We start from the raw sequence: 22,250 nt of genomic DNA, 5'->3' as shown, positions 1-22,250 counted from the left end.
TCAAGGAAGCAAAAAGAATTTATTCCTTTACTCTGAGGGAGCTGAGGCAGGGAGAAGGTGGCTTGGAAGAAATCGGCCCTCCCAACAAACGGGTGTAACTACAGACTCTGGGTTTATGGTGGGTAGGTTTGTGGGGGCGTGGGGATGAGTGACGTCACAAGTGTCCTGCCCCTAACTTTAGGTTCAGAGGAGGATGTCCAGCTGTTTCCTGGTGCTGTGAGATCACCTGTACTGCACACCCAAACCGTCAGGTGCTCACGTTCCACCTGCTCCTTTTTTTTTTTTTTAATTTTTTTCTCAACATTTTTTATTTATTTTTTTTGGGACAGAGAGAGACAGAGCATGAACGGGGGAGGGGCAGAAAGAGAGGGAGACACAGAATCGGAAACAGGCTCCAGGCTCCGAGCCATCAGCTCAGAGCCTGACGCGGGGCTCGAACTCCCGGACCGCGAGATCGTGACCTGGCTGAAGTCGGACGCTTAACCGACTGCGCCACCCAGGCGCCCCCCCACCTGCTCCTTTTGAAAGCACCTGCAACACTGCACACAGCCCCTATCGCAGAAGCAGGCCCCCTCTGGGCTGTAAGGGTAGGGGTGCGAAGCACCAGGGCCTTCCTGCCAGACTGGGCAGTAGGGAGCGAAAGCTCCCCCGAGAACCTTCTTCAGATCTGCACACGAGGCAGGCAGCAGCCTGGACACAGCCCCAGGCCCCTTCCCCTACCATTCATCCCTGCTGGCTCTGGGCCCAAAGTTTAGGTAAAATTGTTTTTATGGTTCCCTTAAGATGCATTTACCTTCTTACAAATCTACCTGTGTATGTTTTCAATCGCCTTCTCTCTCTAGACTGACTGATAATTACGTGCGGCTGTAGAACCCAACACAGTGCCTGGTCCGGAATGAAGGTTAAGCATTGTCCGTGATGATTTTGCAGAGGAATATTTAGTTTTAGAGAAACAGCGCCGAGGCTCACAGACTAGATCCTCTTCCTGTGTTTTGGCAAAGTGCTTTGTTTTAGCTGAAGTCTGAAGAGTGATTTTGAGTTGTTCTACTTTCCCACATCTACTGGCCCCAAATCTGCTTCCATCGCATTCTTTCCCACAGCTTCCTTCATTGAGAGCTCATTTCATAAACCCACTTTGCACTTGGCTCCCCGCCATTCTCCTCTGTCGTACTCGGTCCCCACCAATGTGGTCACGGGCTAGAAAATCAATAAAGCCCTTAATCACCATGTGCAGCAGCAACAGCAGCACTGCCCAGCTCCTAACTCAGCAGATCCAGGAGCACCGCAGCGAGCTCTGGCAGGCGGAGGGGGCTGCACAGGACCTCTGACGGCCAGGGCTGGGGGTGGGATTGCTTCCGTGCTCACACCGAGGCGTGACTTTTCTAAGCTGCTCGGTCTTGCTTCCTTTGCATCCAAGGAGATACCCTTCTCTTCACATTCAGCTTGGGAAACGTAAGTCCCTCTCCCACTGCAGCAAGCAGTCACAATCCTGAGTTATCTTACTCATTTTACTGCCCATGTCTTTCCCCAGAGAAGGCTGGTGCTTCCTTAGAAGACTCCTAGAACTCTTGCAGTAAATATATTTTTAGAGGCATCTTGTATCTTATGCACCCTCCTACAATTAGGGGCAACAATTGTGTCCATTCATTGCTATGCGCTAAGTGAATTGTGAAAAATCTAGTGGATGCGGAGCTTGTGTGGGATTCACTAGTGCTGGCTGGTGACCCCTAGCTAGTGACTCCAGGATCACTGATCCCTCATCCTGCCCTGCTCAGTGGTCTTCCTAGTCTCCATGATCTAGGAAAGCAGGAACACCTCAGGGGTCCTGTTGGATCTGTGGCTGATATCCTGGCTCTACTTTGATTATTTGCTTACACTGCCCGCAAGGAGACCAGAACAGGATGCGTGAAGGAACTCTTAAATAATCATCAAGTCTCATGTTGGCATTGCTCACCCCTTAACAAGGTTTCCCCCCTCCGCCACCACGTTCACCAATGTGATTGAATTCTCACCCCATTTATTTTGTATCCTTCAAGAACTAGCCATGCAACTGGGCAGTTAAGCATTCTGGACCTTAGTGTTTCCAACTGTAAGTGGGCTCTAAAAATTATTTTCCTGGGGAAAAGTTAAGTAGAGCATGAAGAGCCCCACGGACACGCACAGGAAAAGGAAAGGGGAAGAAGCCAGGACAACTCTAACTAACTGCATATTCAAGACCCAAGTCAACTCAGCTTAATGGCACTGAGATCTGGGGGCGTGAGAGAGAGACCTTTATCTTACTCTAGGAAGAGAGGCATGGGACTTTCAGGAGAACCAAGGTGCTTGGATTCTGAATTACTGAGTCACTAATCAAGGTCTGTGTTGGTGACAACTGCAGAAGCTGGAGGGAGGGGCAGGGAGAGGAGCAGCGAGGAGAAGGGTGTGGGGGAGGAGATGTGCATGAAAGGGAAGCATTTACAGCATGTGGTGCACAGCAAAGAGCAACCAGGAACATCAAGGGCACCAAATAAAGGTCCGGGAGCAAAGGAAGAGATGGAGAAAATTCATTCTGCTGGAAATAGACATGACTGCAGTCATGAAGAGGACTCCCAAATTCAGGGTGACCTGATTTGGTTACGGCAACAGGAAGTGCAGGAGAGGGCAGAATAACCTGACCTGAGGAAGTGAATTAAATAATAGAGAAGACATCATAGTTGCCATGGCATTAAAATTCCTCGCACCACATTAAGCTTCTTTTTTTCTCTTTTGCTTGATTCTTGTTCTTGCAACATGTTAATGTCATTGCAGTATAGCCAGTAAACTAAATTTAGATCTTCTGGGGCATGGGGGAAGGGAAGATGCAGCCCAGATCTCCCTATCTGGGTCCACTCTGGGCAAATATTCTTCCCCCCGCAGTGTGCCTGGTGCTTTTGGTCCTCGCGTTGTGGGATATGAAAATCCTTGTCGGGCTTGGGTCCGGTGAAGCTGCTGAGTGACATAATTTGGGGGAAAAAAAAGACAAATGGGAAGCAATTTTCAAAGAGGCACTTGCTTTAGAAATTACTTCAGAAAAATCAATAAGATGCCGAAATTTGAAAAATACAAGTACCATCAAAACCAAATGTGTTTGGGGCACCTGGGTAGCTCATTCTGTTAAGTGTCTGACTTCTGGTTTCGGCTCGGGTCATGATCTCAGGGTTGTGAGATTGAGGTCCTTGTTGGGCTTTGTGCTGGGGGTGGGGCCTGCTTAAGATTCTCTCTCCCTCTACCGGTTGCGCTTGCTCTCTCTCTGTCTCTGCAACCCCCGCTCTCCCCCGCCAAACCAAAAACAACTTTTCCTAAGTATTACTTTATTTTATTGCTTTAAAAAATATTTTAGTTTATTCAGCAAAAAGATTTTTTAGGTCCTGCCACCATTCACATGCAAATGCTACCGTGGCAGAGGGTGGGTATATAGTATTTTTGATATTACTCTACACTGAGTGAATAGAAGGGTGTTTCCAGCCGACTTACTTACCACAAACGTTACCACATTCATCGAGGCCCAGATCCTGTCCTTCCTCAAGTGGATTCGCAATCATCAGACCTCAGGAGACTGATGTATATAACTGAATTATAACCTATAGACCAGAATACTTAGGTTGTCTTGGCAAGCACAGTCTCCCTTTGTAGATAAGCATACTTGAGAAGATAAATTCCATCCAAATGTTTGCTTCGTTAGCCTGGAGTTAGAATAAATGAGATTAGTTATGTGGTCCCCAAGAGAAATACTCCTGATACAATGTCCTGAATGTGGCCACCCGCACCCACTCATCCCTGCTCAGATGGCCCTGCCTGCCTCTGAGACTTTGGGCTTATTTTCTGTCTGCTCCAGTCTCCCCAAACCGGTTTTTCCACACAGCATTCTCTACAGCCAACTAGGCAGATTCACACTTTTAAAGTCATAATCACATTCTATTTCTACCTTCCTGATATCACAGTCCAGTCACTTTGATGGGGATTTGGAGCATCTCCAAATTCTTCAGTCACAAATGTAGTCGCTGTGTTGGTTTACTCCTTCTGAATTCTCATCAAATCCATTGTGGATGCAGATTTTGCTAGTCTAACTTTCTGAGGGCAACCTGGTTCCCGAGTTCTTAGAGAAGCACTACATTTTTGCTCCATGGGCCACCACCAGCAGCCTAACCTTCCTGAGGTTACTATGCACTTTGGACAAAGAGATCAGGCTTATTAAGACCCATATATTCTGGGCTGTGATAGATTTGTCCATGTTTTGTTGGGTATCCAGCAAAAGGATATTTTGTCTCCTCTGTGCAGGAATGGAGAGGTCGGCCTTTTGCTATGATGATTTAGACTGTGAAATTTCACCTGGAGGGGTACAGGTGCCATCCGCTAGAAAATAGACGGACAGCAAAATGTGTTACTCATCGTCCAAACAGGACTCTGATTTTGAACTCATTATCCAGAAATGAATATATTCACATGGCCCTGTTAACAGGTCACAACAAGTCACAAACAGGGACAAGTTGACGAAGTGTTTGGTATCCCAGGCATTGAAATGACACTTTAACCCATGAGCAGCCCATCCCCAGAGGGACTTGATGCTAAGCCATCCCTTTTCTGAATGTACTTTGCTGGGGACACGCTTTGCAGTCTTTTTGAATGTAGAGTGTCCTTTCAGGTCATTTAAGGTCCTATTGATCCTCCTTGCTAAGTCCATAGATCAATTCCCAGGAAAAGATGCTGTGGCTAATCTTTTGGAATATCTTTCAGCCACATTTAAAGAGCCCAGCTCAAAAGCCCCTGTGCTCAAGATAGAGGGAGACGCAGAAGAGCCCTGTGGCAGGCCTTGCACTGTCTCCGCAGGGGACAGTGCAGCTCGGTAGGTCTCGTGGAGATGTGTATTCTGTAAACCCTAAGCACCTCTTCCCAATCTGGCCTCTGGGCAATGCCTCAGGCCTGGGCTGAGCGTGGGTTCCCCAGCAGAGCGGGAAGTCTGGTTACTGCTTAGCAGGGAAGGTGGGCACGTCTTCCACGTAGCCTGTGCTCTCCCTCTCTGAACTGGCCTCCCCTGTGATTCTCTACCCACTGGGGTGAGGCCAGAGGTAGTGCATTAAAGCAGGCTAGGTTCATTCTCAGTTGTGCATAAGTCAATTTTCTTTTCTCTTCTACCAGTCTTGGGTAAGATTTGAGTATTTTGCAATTAACTTTCCCCTTTCAAACTAGTCCCGCTGAAAATGCTTGTGGAACGTTTTTGGATTATACGGTGGATTTATCATATTTAAAGGTTCATGTTCATCCAAGGGCTGTTTCTCTTATTCTCTCCTAGGTTTTGAAGAGCTTTATCTTGGATAAAAAGTGATTTGGTATCTGCGATCTCATTTGTGTCTGAGAGTAATCCCCAAGACCGTGAGGGTTTAAAGGCTTGCCCAGCATCCCACAGCAAAAGCATGACTGGTTGGGGCTCATATCAAGGCCCATTTGGGCCTTCCACCAATACCACACAGCTTAATGCGGAGTAAGAGATCCTTTTAAGGGTGAGCGTGGGAGGGAAGGAGAGAAGTGAGGAGATAACAGCATGTAGGGATGGTCTATTGTCTCCCAGGTGCTTGTTCCTTATGATTTCATTTAATCCTGAAAATGATCTTACCAAATATTAATTATCTCCATTTATCGATTAGGAAACCCAAGACTCAGGGTTTAAGTAACTTGTCTGAGGTTCACATAAACCAATGGTCGTGGGATTGGAGCCATGACTGCCCAAACTATGACAACATGTACAGAGAGGAAAGGGAAGTAACAGGAGAGTGGTGGAGAAACCATTTGGAAGAAGGCAGAGTAGAGGAAAAGTTTGTGGAGAAGCTTCACACGAGATTTCCTGGTGCCATCAAGTCCCCTGGTGTCGGGACTCAGACGGCAGAGGAATTTGTCTCTGGAAGTACACTTTGATGGAGGTGTCTCATGTGATACCTTGAGGCGTCCTTGAGATATTTGAGATGACCTTTACTTTCTTGAGATGACATACTCCTCGGGCCCAAGTTGTTCAGTGTGTTTTTCTGGCCCTAGCGGCTGACGTGGAGGGCAGAGGTTATGTCTGCTGCTGCTGCGCTGGGCGTCCTGATGCTAGGCACGGTGCTGGCTGGCTGCGTGGGACATGTGTGCAGGCTTATTGCCACAAAGCGTGCTCTGCCATTGACTGACCCAAACAAGGCCACCAGGGATGCTTGCTGAGTATGGCCATCTTGGGAGCAATTCATGTCTGACAGATGATTTTCGATCTGTCAGCACAGAAAAGGACAGAAAAATGCTTTTTGGAGGACTTCATTACATTTAAAAAGCCCAGTCTTATGCTATAATTTTAAACCACCATTTACTATGTATTAAAATTCAACATTTTTTTTTCATACTTTCATTCAAAATGGATTGTGGACTGTATTTCTAAATTATAAAAAGAATGTAAAAAAACCTGTGATCTAAGAATTATGTGACATACAGAAGTAAGGAGTCATATGCTTCTGAGAATGGTAGATAATATATTTCCATAGCACAACGTCTATGAATATATAAACCAAAATGTTAACAGTAGTTATCTCAGAGTGATAGGATCTCAAGTGATTTAATTTTTTCTTTTTGCTCATTAAGATGGTTTTTTAATAATAACTATTATTTACTTATGTAATTATAAAAGGAGGACTTTTTATTTTTAAATTTTTTATGTTTATTTATTTTTGAGAAAGAGAGACAGATCGTGAATGGGATGGGGCCTAGAGAGAGGAAGGCACAGAATCCAAAGCAGGCTCCAGGCTCTGAGCTGTCAGCACAGAGCCCAATGTGGGGCTGGAACCCACGAACCGCGAGATCATGACCTGAGCCAAAGTCGGACACTTAACCGACTGAGCCACCCAGGTGCTTTTTTGTAATGCCACCAGCCAAAGAGAAGTTTCTTTACTTTTTTTTTTTATTTTCTGTATGTGTAATTTGGAAATTCTAATTATTTCCACTGTATAGAGTGGTTGTGAGGACTAATCAGTGTATTGCATGTAAAGCACTTTAATTTTTTTAAGTTTTTATTTATTCATTTCAAGAGAAACAGAGAGCAAGCAGGGTAAGGGCAGAAAGAGAGGGAGAGAGAATCCCAAACAGGCTCTGCACACTCAGCACAAAGCCCGATGCGGGGCTCGAACCCACCAACTGTAAGATCATGACCTGAGCTGAAACCAAGAGTCTGACGCTCAACGTACTGAGCCACCCAGGCGCCCCAGTAGGTAAAAACACTTTCAAGAGTTCCAGGCACAGGGTAAGTGCACAGTGGCTGATGGCCACCACCATCTGACTGTCTTTGTATTAGTTAAAACTTCTGCCTCTCCTCTGGCCTTCTCATGGAGTAGGAGAGTGGCCTTTCAAGTCAGATGACGTAAGCCATTGCCCTGTTTAAAGCCTTCCAAATGTTGCCCTTGCACTTAGGATCAGATCTAACCATCTCACTCTGGCCCCAAGGCCCTGCAGGATCTGGTTTCTTACCACCTCTGCACCAGCTCTCACATTACCCTCCCTCCTTCTCATTTGCTGCGCTCCAGCCACACTGACCCTTTTGTTCATGGAATAAAATCAAGTTCTGTCTAACCTCAGGGCCTTTGCATTCCCTGTTCCCTTTGCCTGGCATTCTCTTCTCTGTATCTCTCTGTTCATAGCTGGGTTTTGATCTTGGTATAAAAGTTCCTCCTTAGGGAAGCCTTCCCTGGCCATCCAACTCAAAGTAGCTCCCTAGGCTCACTTCTCCTTTTTAATACTTGCCCTGCTTGATTTTCGAAAAAACATTTGTTGCTACTTTACATGTTCTTGTTTATTTAATTCTGTTACTCAGTGTCAGTCTCCTCACAGACCTTGTGTGTTTTGTCAGTTTTCACAGGAACACCTAGAATAGTGTCCAGCACATCATGGGTGTTGGATGATTTAATTAATTAAGTGGATGATGGCTGCCAACTGAATGAACAATTTAACCACCTCCCACCACCTTCCCCTTAGAAGGCTGGCATTTTCCTAAAGAGGAAGAAGGCAGTCATATCACTATTTCTATATCCCCCCTCCTAGTGAGAAAGAGGATGATAAAATCAACTGGTCTGTTCCTCAGCGTCCCCCACATGTGGCCAGATTCATAGATTTCTATCCCAGATTGAGATTAAAAAAAAATGCTGCCAGATTTGAAAAGAGAATGCTTGTATGCTTTAACTCTGATACATGAGGCTGGACAGGCAGTCCCTACTCTACAAAGAGGTCGTGTTCCCAACGTTTCTTTGTGTATGTTGTTTGTTTCTAACACAGAATGCATTTTTTCACTGGAAACAATGTTCCCAGACTAGCCTACAAAAGCCTATTTAACCCACAATGCTCAGTATCAAAAATATGTTGAAATTCTAGGAAACAAAATGGGGAAAATGAGTGCAAAGTACAATTTAAATGTTTATCTTGAATGCTAGTGCTTGAGAGGAAGCAGTTTCCCACAAAGGAGGGTGAGGCTGGGGCCAAGGGTGTGGAAGTTTCGGGGAGCAGAGTTGAAGGGCAGTGGCGGGGGTCACCTAAACCTGATGGGCTGAGGCTGTGCACAAAAGCTAGGCCGCCTGTCAGGGCAGCCCGGTCACAGGCAGGTCTGAGCCTGTCCCAAAGAACATTCTTCCAGGTCTACATGCAACAGAGGACAGGCAGGGGCTGACACCAACACTTCCACCTGGAGAATTCAAGAGGCTAGACTCAACATGTGAGAATTCGTCCATAAAACCAAGACCTGAGTATGTAATAATCACGGACTCATGAGCCTTCTCGGGGAATTTCTGCTTGAGTTATCTAAGTACAAACATGATAATGCAACTTAAAAAATCATAGGTTCAGTTTGGTTTCATCATTGAAAACCACTGAAATTACCACTAGGTAACGTCAGGCATTTCCCCCCTTGTGTCTGATCTTTAGGCCACTACCTTGTGGCCAAAACTTTTAGCACCTAAAAGTTAGACCTCACAAAGCAGGGGGCAGGGAGGTCTCCTTCTCAGGGTGTTCTCTAATTTCTCATGTTATTTTGAATAAGAAAGTGTTCTGTTTGGGAAAGACTCATTAACCCAGAACAACTCCAATCCTCCCTAATTTTGGAAGCTTGTAGAGAGGATCTCCTGGTAGAGTTGACAGAGAAGGAGGCAAAGAAATTTAACACATGGGCGCTCAACTATTATTCTTCCTCCAAAGAGGTCCTCGTGATTGTTGTGCAGTGCTGTGTAGCATTGTAGATGAATTCTTGAAGATCATTTAAGAGCAATAGTGGTGGGACGCCTGGTTGGCTCAGTCGGTTGAGCGTCCGACTTTAGCTCAGGTCATGATCTCACAGTTTGTGGGTTCGAGCCCCGCATCAGGCTCTGTGCTGACTGCTTGCCCAGAGCCTGAAGCCTGCTTCAGATTCTGTGTCTCCTTCTCTCTCTGCACCTCCCCCACGCATGCTTTGTCTCACTCTGTTTCTCAAAAATAAATAAATGTAAAAAAAAAAAAAAAAAAGAGCAATACTGGTAAACAGTTACACTTGTAGAGATGAGGAATCTAAATTTAGAGGGCGAATACAAGAGGAGGTAACACTTCCAACCAGTGTTCTATATGGAATTTTAAGTGCTCAGGCAGGAGCAGAATGTGCTCTTGAAAACCGTGTTAGGTGATTCCTAAAAGGGCTCTCATGACAATGAAGCCATGAGAGCTGAAGATGTTTGTGAAGTGTTTGAATAACATGGTTTCGTGAAATGTGAGATTGAAAATAGCAATATTTCTGATGTAATGGGTGATTTAAATATATGTGCAACCCAAGTAATATCTTAAATATTATAGTCATGTGACTCTTTCACCTCCAGCCCCAGTAGTTTATATATTCAACTGGGCAAATTCCGGTGAAAATAATCTCGGTGGACAAACCAGGAAGGATCACATTATATGTGTTATCTCGTTATAATTAGCTGTATGTGGAATGCCTCACATATGTGTTTGCTTCTAAAGGAGGCAGAGCCTACTGGACTGAGAGGGAGAGGTTTACACTCTCCAGGCTCCGGTCTGGCTCCGGTGAACCTTGTCCTCCCAGCCGCGTCACTTCTCGCCCTGAAGGGCTCAGTTTCATTGGCTGAGAAATGGAAATGGTTGTACTTCTTACATCACTGTTTTTTTTTGTTTGTTTTGTTTTTAATTTTTTTAATGTTTATTTATTTTTGAGACAGAGAGAGACAGAGCATGAATGGGGGAGGGTCAGAGAGAGGGAGACACAGAATCTGAAACAGGCTCTAGGCTCTGAGCTGGCAGCACAGAGCCCGACGCGGGACTCAAACTCACAGACTGCGAGATCATGACCTGAGCCAAAGTCGGCCGCTTGACCGACTAAGCCACCCAGGTGCCCCTTACATCACTGTTTTTAATCATCTTTATAAATATGCAGACTCAATCATTGATTAATTTATACTAAGAATTAGAAGCAGGGTCTGGCCAATCTCAGATGACTTACTTTAAAACGATTTTACATTTTACTTAGTAGTGTGTTTTGGTATTTACCTTTTCTATCTTATCTTCTGATCTGCAATTTTACTTTAAGCAAAATAATGAGATGAGGCCATAAATATCAGCCTCAGCGGTTTTCTAGGAACAACTTAGTTCCCCTCTCCCCCCAGGTGTGGTTCTTCCATGTAATCTTCTCTACACTGTCGGCAGCAATATAATATGGAGTGGGGTGGCCCTAGACGAACTCCAAGTCCCACCCCTTTTTAGCTGTCTGGTATTTAGAAAATTTCTTATGTCTGTCTGTCTGTCTGTCTGTATTTCTTTATTAATTTGAGAGAGAGATCACACCTGTGCATGTGCAGGAGAGAGGCAGACGGACACAGAATCTCAAGCAGACTCCATGCTGAGTGCAGAGCCCGTTGGGGTACTCGATCCCATGAACCATGAGATCACGAGCTGAGCCAAAATCAAGAGGTGGACACTTAACTGACTGAGCCACCCAGGAGTCCCTCAAATTTCTTAATCTTACTTAGTCCCGCCTGCCCCTTTTCTAAAGTGGGGATGTCAGTAAAATGAAAGCAGGGATGATAAATCCAGCTCATTGGGTTGTGGATGGGATTAAATGAGATCACGCATGTAAAATCCTGTGACCAATGATAGCTGTTGTTGTTGTTATTTTAAATGTTTATTTATTTTTGAGAGAGAGCGAACATGAGTGGGGGAAGGGCAGAAAGAGAGGGGACAGAGGATCCGAAGTGGGCACTGCGCTGACAGCAGCAAGACTGACGTGAGGCTCGAACTCACAAACCGAGGGATCATGACCTGAGCGGAAGTCAGATGCTCAACCCACTGAGCCACCCAGGCGCCCTTGTTGTTGTGATTTTAAAATCTGGGCTTAGTATCCGTGTCCTGGGGTTGTGGTAACAGAGCACCACAAACTGAGTGGCTTAAAATGACAGAAATGTATTGTCTCACAGCTCTACAGGCTGGAAGTCCAAAATCAAGGTGTGAGCAGGGCCCATGCTCCCTCTGCAACATGTAGCGGAGTCCTTCCTTGCCTCTTCTGAGCGTATGGTGTTTGTTGGCAGTCTTCGGTGTTCCTTGGCTTGTAGACGTATCACACCAGTCCTATGGCATTTTTTCTTTTCTTTTTTTTTAATTAAAAAATGTTTATTACTTATTTTTGAGAGAGAGAGAGAGAGAGAGAGAGAGAGAGAGAGAGACAGAGTACAAATAGGGAAGGGCCAGAGAGAGAGGGAGACACAGAATCTGAAGCAGGCTGAGCTGTCAGCACAGAGCTCGATGCAAGGCTCAAACTCACGAATTGTGAAATCATGACCTGAGCTGAAGTTGGACGCTTAACTGACTGTGTCACCCAGGTGCCCCGTATGGCACCTTTTCCATGTGTATCTTCATATGGTCTTCTTGGTGTGTGTGTCTGTCTCTGTGTCTAAATTTCCCCTTTTTTATAAAAACCCAGTCATATTGGATTAAGGCCCACACTAGTGACCTCATTTTAACTTGATTACCTCTGCAAAGATCTTATTTCCAAATGAGGTCACATTCTGAGGCACTGGAACTCGGACTTTACATATCTTTTTTTTTGCAGGGGGACACAATGCAACTCATATAACAGCAATAGTTCCTAAGAAAATTCTCCCAAAATAGCTAGTGTCTTAGATTTTGCTCTCTAAAATCCCTTCCCCTGCAAGATGTTATCATCACAGGGACTTTGCTCATCAAGCATGCTTAGACATAAAAGAAATTCTGAAGTTGGTTCTGTTTATCAATAAACTCGAAAAAGTAAGGAATCTGCTCTGTTTACAGAGGGAAGCTTTCTTTCCAGCAGGTCTGTCTCTGTCAAGAGCATGTTACGAATTGTCACTGTTTCCAGTGAACTACTCACCGCCTTCTATCAGCCAGGCAAGAGCCAAACCCCATTCTCTCTTGGGTGGCAGCCAAGCCCCTCGCTGGGTCTTGATTTCAAAAGGTCATCAAAATTCATCCTTGCAGGGGCGCCTGGGTGGCTCAGTCAGTTAAACCTCTGACTCTTGATTTCAGCTCAGGTCATGATCTCACGGTTTGTGAGATGTGCTGATCTTGTGCTGACAGCTTGGGATTCTTTCTGTCTGTCTGTCTCTCTCTCTCTCTCTCAATAAATAAATAAATAAACGTTAAAAAAAATTCATCCTTGGGGCACCTGGGTGGCTTAATCAGTTGAGCATCTGACTTTGGCTCAGGTCATGATCTCGCGGTCTGTGAGTTCGAGCCCTGCATTGGGCTCTGTGCTGACAGCTCAGAGCCTGGAGCCTGCTTTGGATTTTGTCTCCCTCTCTCTCTGCCCCTCCCCCGCTCACTCTTTGTCTCTCTCTCTCTCTCTGTCTCTCAAAAAATGAATAAATATTAAAAACAAAAATTAAAAAAAAATTCCTACTTGCAGTTTCTGGTCTGCAATAGAGACCAGTGTCCCTTTTGACCTGACGTTTGGGATGCACTTGGCAATGCCTGCACCGCGGGGGGACTATCAGGCCACCCTTAGTGGACTAGGGGGAAATTTCCTAAGTTCTCAGTTAGTTGTAAGCTCTCTTAGATATCATCTAGTCCAGTGGTTCCCAAGTCTGGCTGTAGGTAGGGATTACCCAGAGAACTTTCAAAACACACCGATTCTGAGGCTTCATCTGAGACATGTTCAGTAAGAGTTGTGGAGGGGAGCTGAATTTTTAAAAGCCTCTCTAGGTGATTCGGTTACAGTTGACCTGGCACCAGCATCTGCAAGTCACTGGCAGGCGGGCTGCTGAGGCCCAGAGAGGCTGACGGATTACCAAGGTTGGTCAGTAAGTAGCTCACCGATGCCTAGTGACGGGCCGGTTCTGCTGCTCCAAATGTTTCCTTGTATGGTGCCAGGGCCTTCATCCTGGTGATGTCTTCAGGGAGAGCACGAGGAACCCCACACTGCGTGCAGTGGTTCCACAGAGGCTTTCGAGGTGTGAAATAGCTTTGCCATGGGCTGTACAGGTCTGGTACATCTCCTTCTAAGGGTTCTGTCTTTATTGTTGTTTGTTCCGACATAATTTTCTACTTCACTGGACCATGCTTCCGCGTTTTAAACTATAAACTTTTTTTTTTTTTTCCATTTTTAAAAAAAGAACTCAAAGGATAGTTATAAAGAGCCATCAACACCTTTCTATCAGAAACCACCCATGAAAGGTAGAGGGATTAAAGGAAGTATGGGCAGGGCAGGGAGAAAAGTGACAGGAAGTCAACTCCCCGCAGAGGCGAGAATTGGGGATACAGAAGAGGAGGAAGAGGCCCCACTGGAGCATCACCCAGCTCCCTACGTTAAGATACTTTCTGCTATCAGTGCTGCTTGGGACGAATCAGCCTCCTCAGAGGTAGGCTGACTGAGGAGGAATGTATGAGTTAAGAGCATGGGTGTTGAAACCCTGCAGACCGGGGTTCTGATTCAAGCTCTATCACCAGTGCGCCAGTTACGAATGGCTCCGAGCCTCAGTTTTCGCATCTGTAACATGGGGGTACTAATACGTCAGAAGGTGTAGTGACATTTGGAGTTCCTGATTTCTGGTAGACGGTGTACAAATCGTCGTGCTCTTATCATGGAAGAATTATGTTTTGGGGACTTATGGGGACGTTTTTCTGTCATTTGCTTGAGGCCTTCTGCACATACCTTCCTGAGGGAGAACAGTGGACCTGTACCCCACTTTAGTGGAGTAAGTGGTACGATGTGAATGTGGCCTCACTTTGCTATCAGAGGAGGGGGCACTGTTTCTGGCCATCTGGCCCCCTTTCCAGTCGGCCATTGGTGGATCTGGAATAGAAACCCTTTTCTTTGCACAAATGAGATCAATGCAGGAGAAGCAAGTTGTGTGTGGGAGGGGTGACCAAGCGGGAGATGTCGGGTAGAAAAGGGTAGTTGGCTGTCATGAGGACCCAATGCCAGGCCAGAGAGGACAACCCCAGACACAGGTTTGGGGGCAGGCATGAGGCTGAGGAGACCGCCTCTGCAGAGCAAGGAGGGCAGGCCGGAGCAGAGAAGGGGACACAGCAAAGACGGGACAACCTTGTGTATCTTCGGATTCTGTCCAGACCCACCCTGCTGGTGGACTTAATTATGAACTTTGGATTCCTTCCCACCTAGGCAGGGTGCTCCTCTCCAAGCCCCAGCTTTTTCCTCTCTAAGATGGACAAAACCCAAGGCCTCCCTCACAAATTGATTAGAACAAGTAAGCCGTAGATCAAGAATGTAACCCTGGGAAGGGCCCGGGCGGGTCTGTAGCACCCAAGCCACATCATCCCTATTGTCAAAAGCTTTCTCTCTTTCTCTCTGTGATTGTGGCTGAATTAGTTGGAGTTGTAGTAACACAGGGGCAAGTGTGTGAGTGTGCTCTTCACTTCTCAAAGACAATGTCCAGATGTTGTTTAAATCCCAAATCCAGGCTTTGCTTCTGAAGTTTTCTAAGTCCTTTGATACAGTGATTGTCGTCCAATCACTTAACATATTAACAATGAAGTTTCTAGAGAAGCATTGTGGGCGAGTTTCTAGATGAAGCAGAGATCCAGATCATTTCTTCTCTCTGAGCCTCCTTTTACTGCATAGAAGAAGGTTGTCTGAGCAACAACCAGGGCTCATTGTGATAAAATCCTCTGTGCAAAGAGGCAGTGGCCCAGGGCAGTCCACCGTGGGGGTAACGCAAGCAACCCGTTGTCAGTGCAGCCAGCAGGTCAAAGCCGGGTAAAATATGTGTCAGGTACTCTCTCGAAGGGGAAGAACGAGTCCATTCACTTTTCTTTTATCTTTCATTCAACAAACATGTATGGAGCACCTAGAACATGCAAAGGAATAGCGAAGATACGACACAGTTCTTCCAGTGGAAGGAAAGGTGGGCAGACTACAGACCTCTCGGGAGGGAGACACTGTCCAGGAGTGACAGGGAATGCAACTATGCCTTTTGATTTAAAAAAGCCAGCCTCATTTCTCCGTAGGTACCTTCCATTTGCTAGGCATGTATCCCTCTGCTGGGCTCAAAACATTTGGTCAGGCTGGGCATGGGATAAGAGAGAATCATGAAAAAGCACCCTCCACCCCTCCCCCATCATCCTCAAAGTCAGAGGGACAAGCCAAGGCCCAAAGGGGCCCAATTAGCCTTGACAGTGGTGAGGGTTCTAGGTCGGCAGCTCAGGCTCTCTCAGGCTGTGCGTGTGGATGAGCTGGAGGGGTCTTTAAAAATACCATCCCTTCCCTGAAGCAAAAATAATATAAAAACGGGGAGGGGGACAAAACAGAAGAGACTCATAAATATGGAGAACTATGCAGAACAAACTGAGGGTTACTGGAAAGGTTGTGGGAGGGGGGATGAGCTAAATAGGTGAGGGGCACTAAGGAATCTAGTCCTGAAATCACTGTTGCACCATATGCTATGTCGATTAAAAAAATAAAATTAGAATTAGAAAAATACCGCTCCTTCCCCAATATCTCCCTGAGTTCTAGAGAGGTGGGTCGAGACTGGGCTGGGGTGTCCTAGGGCCAGCTCTGCCTGTAGCTCTTTTCTTTTCAAACTTCATTTCTGGATCACATAATGAATCCACTCACCCTTTTGTGAGGAAGGAAGGAGGGGTTATTATCACTCATATTTCACGCACAGGAATACAAATGAAAAGAATTAAAGGCTCAAGTCCCGTTCCCAAGGTCATATGGTGAATTGGTACCAGAAACAGGGAAAGGGTTCAGGTTCCTGATCCTGCCCGTTTTGTTGCCTCAGCGTTAGACCTTGCTGTTTCTTTAAAGCCCACATTTAGTTAGGATGAGGGGCGGAGATGTAGCTGTGAATTATTTCCGCCTTAACTTTCCTCATTAAAAGAAGAAAAAGTGGGGCAACTCTTGCTTTCCTATTCTTCCCACTGCAACACTGCTTTATGGCTTTATGGAGCACGGCCCATAAGAAGGTCGCATTTCCCCCTCAGCACGTATGAATGCCCTTGTTCTTTCCGCTATTGGTATTCTGCAGCAGCTGTCTTATGGAGCCTGGAGAGCTCCAACGAGGATGGGCCAGAACTCCAGCTGCTGGTGAGCAAGTGTTCACTATTTATAGCGAGAGGGGGGCTGCAAAGCAATGGAATTTTTTCCTTCTGAGTAGTTTTGATGCAACCAACAGGAAGTGGGCTGTGACAGATGCTCAATTCTATGACATGAATGAAGGCTATTATAATACTTTGCAAACTTGGTTGTGCATCAGAAACACCTGGAGGGGCTCGTCAGACCATGGATAGCGGGGGCCCCACCCCCAGAGTTTCTGCTTCAGTAGTGGCGTTGCTGACAAGTTTTCAGGCAGCGCTGGTGCAGCTGGGCGGAGAACCACTGTTCTGTTATGATGGTGACAGTGGGGTGGGGTGAAGTGTACAGGGAAGGGCCGCCCTCCATGGCAGTGGATTCAACCAAAGGAATGCACTGGCAGGCACCGGAAGACTCCTTTTGGTGATCCTGCTGTCCTTGTCAAATCAATTTCCGGAGCAAAAGTGTTATTTTATACGTAAAGAAAACTGCATTGAAGTTAAGCGATAGGCTTCATAAGAAATGTGTATGCATGCTACTTAATAAAAAAAAAAACATCTGTCATCTCCTCTTTCTAGTGAAAAGATGTGATTTACTTGGTCATTTTCATCACATCATAATGTTTGCAGTCAAGGCTGGCAGATTTGACCTCCACCTTCAAGTTCAAGCAGATCCTTGGTCAAGGGCCAGGGAGAAGCCAGCCGGCAGGCACTAGAAGAATGTGGCGTATCTGCAGAGCAGACCCAGACCTTGGCTTCGGCCTTTGATTGCTTCCATGGCATGGGTCTGTTTAGGTTTTCTGCTTCTTTGGGCATGAATCTTGATATCTTATGTTTTCCTCAAAAGGTATCCATTTAACTCGGATTTTCAAGATATTAGCGCATATTTGTACAAATGATTCTTTTGTAAGAATTGTAGTTTCCAAAGACAAATATTGAATCATTATATTGTACACCTGAAACCAGTATCATGTCAATTATATCTCAAATTGACAAATACAAATAAAAAAAAGAGAATTACAGTTTCTTTTCTTGTTTTTTAAAGTTTATTTTGAGAGAGAGAGAGAGAGAGAGAGAGAGAGAAGGGCAGAGAGAGAGGATCCCAAGCAGGCTCCACATGGTCAGTGCAGAGCCTGATGCAGGGCTCAAACTCGCCAACTGCCATGAAAGATCATGACCTGAGCTGAAGTCAGACTTTCAAGCGACTGAGCCACCCAGACGCCCCTAGAATTGTAGTTTCTTATATACGTGTGCTAATTCACTTTCTAATTCCTAAATTTATTTGTATTTTCCCCTTTTTTCTTGATCAAGCTAATTGAATGGATTATTTATTATTGTTGCTATTTTTGTTTTTTTCAATGAATCAGCTCTGGATTCCTGCAAAGCTGGAAATGAAGACCTGCAAAGGGTCTGAGATCTTATTCTGTTTGCAAGCTAACTGGTTAGTCTGCTGAGAACACGCAAGCCTTCCGGGCCTGGGAGAGCCAACATGTGGGCATTCGTGCCATTTGTCACAGGTCGACGCCGTGAACGCCCCGCGCTGCCTGCTCACGTAGCGCCTTGTGTTCCAGGAGGAGGAATCGAATCCCAAGCTGAGGGAACTTGAATCTTTTACAACGGATGGTAAGAATGCTGCCCTTGGTTCTGGGCAGAGGCACTCTTATTTTTAAAAGCTGTTGGCTACACAAACCTCCTTGAAAAGATGGTCTGCAACAAAGTAGCTGGTGCATCTGCTCAGGAGCTGTGCAGAGAGGCCGCAAGAGCCACGTGCAGCATTTTCTCCTGGCGGTCAGTTCCACTGATTTTGTTTTCAACTTCATGACATTCTGCTTTTACTTTTAATTCCTTCCTTCTACTTTCCTTAGATGTTTGACATTGTGCTTTGTCTTCAGTTTATCTTCCTGAATAATCGCTTCCTTAGCATGCATTCTCCTTAAAGTAAAAAGGTTTTAAGATTATAATTTTTCCTCTGAACAAACCTTTGACTACCTGTCCTAGATCTGAACAAGTGGTGCCCTCCTGATCATTATTTGCTAAATTATATAGCTTTTCTTGTTTACAGAAGTCAAAGGCTTTGAACAAAATTGGTCATCCCTGCGTCTCTTCGCTCTCTGGGTTCACTCTGGAAGCTACTGTCTTTTCTTCAGTCCCTTGTATTTAATAGGATGTCTGTGACTGATGTGCTAAACAAGGTTAAATTGCACTTCATTGCAATTTAAGAGGAAATGGAATTTGGAAGATGAGGACTCGAGTCCTGACAGCCACTTTTTACTGATAACCAAATAAACCATGCGCTTTGAGTCTCCTTTTTATCCCCAAATGTAGGATTGAATTACATGATCTCTCATGTGTCCTTTTCAATGTAGGGCTCTAAGACATTTGGACTTAGTTTCAATTACAGTGGCTTGATGATTTCCAGGCTGACTTGTTAGTTGAGGCAGAAACCAAAAAAGCTGAGTTCAACCGTTGCCATGTTTTCTTGTGTGACACATTCAGAGAGAAAGTCACGTGGCCCTGGAGGCTCATTTCCTTCTCTTTTGTAGTAAGAAATCTACAAAAGATTTGTAGATTTGGTCGGAGTCAGATAAGAGAGGAAGAGGCTGATGCCAAAGGCGGAGACTCTTTCTAACAAGGCTGGTTCACGGCTCAGGGAGCTCCATCACCACAGAGTTATCCAGATGTTCTTGTTCTTTCTCCAAATGTGTGTGGAGCACTGAAGGCACCGATCCCTTTCCTGGGATCTTCCCAAGTGTAGCTGTCCTCCCGAGCCAAGTCCGGCACACCACCTTGGGGAATCGTGCGACCTCAGAGCCTCATCAACTCTCATGACTTCTGTGCCTTTAAGTGTTTCCCCAATAAATCTGATTTTTACTTTACACCACGTGTGCTGTTAATGTGCTCCTGTCCTTTTTGCACCACGTGTACTATTTGAGGAAGGTACCGCTAAGTGCTTTACATACATTGTCTCATTTCATCTCTACAACAAGTTTGATACTTTGGTAGATTATTCCCCTGTTACAAATGGAGAAAACCTAGTGCTGAGAAAAGTGAAGCAATTTGTCCAAGGTCACACTGTTGGAAGAGGCAGAGTTAGATTGGAATCCAGACTGTCCTGTTTTAGGGCCTGTGCTTTTAACTCTAAGAGGGCACAGTTCACATTATAGACATCACGGACGGTTTTCCTGCAGGTGGCACTAACGGGTCTCATTCAGACAAAATCAGTATATTATGACAATTTTTTCCTAGAGAAAAGTAAGGTGGAAGGGACATCTTTTCTAATTTGTCCCAAAGCACCACATGGACAGGCAGCAGCTCTGATGTCATAGGACTATGTCATAGGAGGCGATTAATACGTGGTGATGAAAGTGTATTTTTTTTTAATGAAATGGTTAATTCAAGAAACATTCGGCACTCAAGAGAAAGCAAAGCCAAGTGTCAGAGGGAAGGAGGGAGGGAGGGGCAGGGCCGGAGGTGGGGTGAGAGGTTTATCGAGCCCAGTGCATTGACCTCGGAGGTCCTAAGGCCAGAACCGTCAAGATAGTGCAGCTTCTAACTCCTTCTTCACCTCTCAGCTGCACTCACTTCTCAGATCTTCCAGGAAAATTATTGGGGACCAGGGTGCCTGTTCCACAGCACTGCTGCTCAAAGGAGAAACCTACTGTCGTTAGGGAAGGCTCTGACTAGAAACATCTGTTTTATAAAGGCAGATGGGGGAAAATCTTCATTTTAAGGAAATTAACTTCAATATGTTTCATGAGCTAGAAATGACCCTTTGGACCCATAGTGCTTCAGGCCCACATGGACTGTAGAGATCCCCTACTTCCTGAATGGCATTTTGTTACAAAGTATCCTTTAATTCTTTTCCATAAGGCTCAAATGTCCTACTTCCATATGCTATTTTCAGTTTTTGTGAGCAAAATACTCTTCTGAGATCTGCCAGCATTCACATTAACTCATTCCCTGCTTTTCTCCATGGCTCAGCAAAGGACAGATTCTCTGGTGTCCAAGAAGGGCCCAGCCTTCTAGACTCCCTTGACTCAACTTTCATCTGGTTTAAACAGATTGTCACTTCTGGGCAGCCAGCAGTGCTCCTGAAGGATTTGTATAGTAAATATATGTATACACTTTCTTTTTTGTTTCTAAAAGTTTATTTATTTTGAGAGAGAGGGAGAGAGAGGGAGAAAGAGAGAGAGAGAGAGAGACAGCATGCACACAAGCAGGGGAGGGGCAGAGAGAAAGAGAGAGAGACAATCCCAAGCAGGCTCTGTGTTATTAGCTTCAAGCGTGACATGGGGCTCAAACTCACAAACCGTGAGATCATGACCTGAGCCAAAACTAAGAGTCAGACGCGTAACTGACTGAGCCACCCAGGTGCCCCATAAATATTATGTATACACTTTCACCACCCAGATATGCACATGTATGTATCCACAGATGGGTGATGTGCCTGAACACTGAGGTAAATGTTCACATGGGGCTAGTGAAGTAAAGCACAAGACTTTGCTGTCATACCATAAATCCATGCACCTGAATGCAGATGTATGAAGAGCCCCACAGAAGCACATGCACGTATCCATATGGAAATAGATGTATTACCCAGAGAGAGCATATGGCTGTGTGGAGGTCATCCTGTAAGAGGCATACAAAAGCCGTCCTAGACTGCTGATTTAAAAGGATCTCAGGAACTAGGAAGAAAGTGAAGTTGGCGCAGTCTCAGGATGATAACTGCCTTGATGACGATAGGTTCACAGACAGCCAAAGGCAAAATAATACGGCCCTGAAATTTCACATTCGTTCCCAGCTTGGAGTCCAGGAAAAGGAATAATTGCAACAATGTGACGTGTTCTCATTCCTCAGTAGGACCAAGTTGTGGGGGGCAGCGGGGAGGGAGCTTTGATCTGCACAGGAACGCCCCTAGTAGGAAAGTAGTTTTATGTAAGTTGTATGAATGACTTCTATGAATGTTCTTTTATCTTTTAATTTTTTGACGTTTTATTTTAATTTTTGAGAGACAGAGAGAGACAGAGTGTGAGCAGAGGAGGGGCAGAGAGAAAGGGAGACACAGAATCCGAAGCAGGCTCCAGGCTCTTAGCTGTCGGCACAGGGCCTGAAACGGGGTTCAAACCCATGAACACGAGATCATGACCTGAGCCGAAGTCAGACACTAAACCGACTGAGCCACCCAGGCGCCACTGAATGTCCTTTAAGTCAAGGTAGTGTCCACTTTACTGATTCCAAGTTCTTCTATGTTAGCCTTCGGATAATTAATTTGGCTCCCAGAACACATAAATACTGCTCAACTCAACAGAATTTCAGTAACACCAAAGATAGTTCCCCTTGGAATTTTTTTTGGGTGCTTCCTAGGGAAATATGAAATCAGGTATATCTCCTAGTGCAAAAATAATAAGTGTATCCTGGTGTGTGAATTAGTCTCCTGAGAGTCTGGTTAATATAAATTCATTCAGTAGAACTTGAGCTAAGAAAATGGAGCTTCTTATCTTTCACATCAGCCAAAATAGCACTTCCTCAGGGAATCCGCCCTACCTCCTCAGAAGTCATCTCATAGCTCTTACTCATTCAACAGATACTTATTTTGCACCTAATACGTGCCAGGCTGCCTTCTAGGTAGGGAACAAAGCACACAAAACTCTTGTGGAGTTTATATTCTCATGGAGATAGCACCTTGAACTCCT

The 22,250-nt window shown here is 45.3% G+C and overlaps 1 long non-coding RNA gene across 1 annotated transcript; it reads left to right on the top strand.

Moving 5' to 3' along the window:
- The first annotated feature begins 411 nt into the window (after positions 1–411).
- LOC109498970 lies at positions 412–19,433 on the top strand. Its single transcript, XR_002156029.2, has 2 exons — positions 412–1,452; positions 17,925–19,433. It is a non-coding gene; the product is annotated as an uncharacterized LOC109498970 (long non-coding RNA).
- The last annotated feature ends 2,817 nt before the right edge of the window (positions 19,434–22,250 follow it).

The sequence above is a fragment of the Felis catus genome, chromosome B1, assembly GCF_018350175.1.
Source record: "Felis catus isolate Fca126 chromosome B1, F.catus_Fca126_mat1.0, whole genome shotgun sequence".
In the NCBI taxonomy this organism is placed as follows: Eukaryota; Metazoa; Chordata; class Mammalia; order Carnivora; family Felidae; genus Felis; species Felis catus.
This window is presented reverse-complemented; position numbering and strand designations above follow the sequence as displayed.